The sequence below is a fragment of the Macaca mulatta genome, chromosome 6 (assembly GCF_049350105.2).
Source record: "Macaca mulatta isolate MMU2019108-1 chromosome 6, T2T-MMU8v2.0, whole genome shotgun sequence".
NCBI classification, from domain to species: Eukaryota; Metazoa; Chordata; class Mammalia; order Primates; family Cercopithecidae; genus Macaca; species Macaca mulatta.
Window position 1 is genome coordinate 174039883 of NC_133411.1, and position 528 is coordinate 174040410.

A 528-nucleotide genomic window follows, 5' to 3' on the forward strand; every position below is an offset into this window, starting at 1 on the left:
GTGGTGCTAAATGTCCATCTCTTCTCAGCAATGAGATTGAACAGTCTATTCTCATGCTTAACACCCATTTGTATTTCATCTTTTACATACTGTTTGTTCATATCCTTTACACATTTTCTTATTAGTTTGTTAAATTTTAACCTCTGAATTTCGAAGTTTATTGAGTCTCATGTGGCGGGTTTTTCCCTCACATAGAATCTGCTTTATTCTTCTGTGCGTAAATGTTTACATTTGTTTTTAATTGCTTGGATTTCAGACATAGTAGAAAGGATACCTGTACTCTAAAATTATTTAAACATCATAAATGCTTCTTATATTTTTATAGTTTCACTTGTACATCTAAATATTTGACCAAAATTTACCCTAAATTTACGATTAGTGTTTAATAGCATTGTTTTTTTGTTTTTTAATTTTTTAATTGTTTATATAATGCTTCCTCCTGAATTGGATTTTAGTTTACATGTAAAGATTAATACAATGGATGAAATAAGTTTAAAATAAATGAGAACAATGAAAAAATAAGGCAGA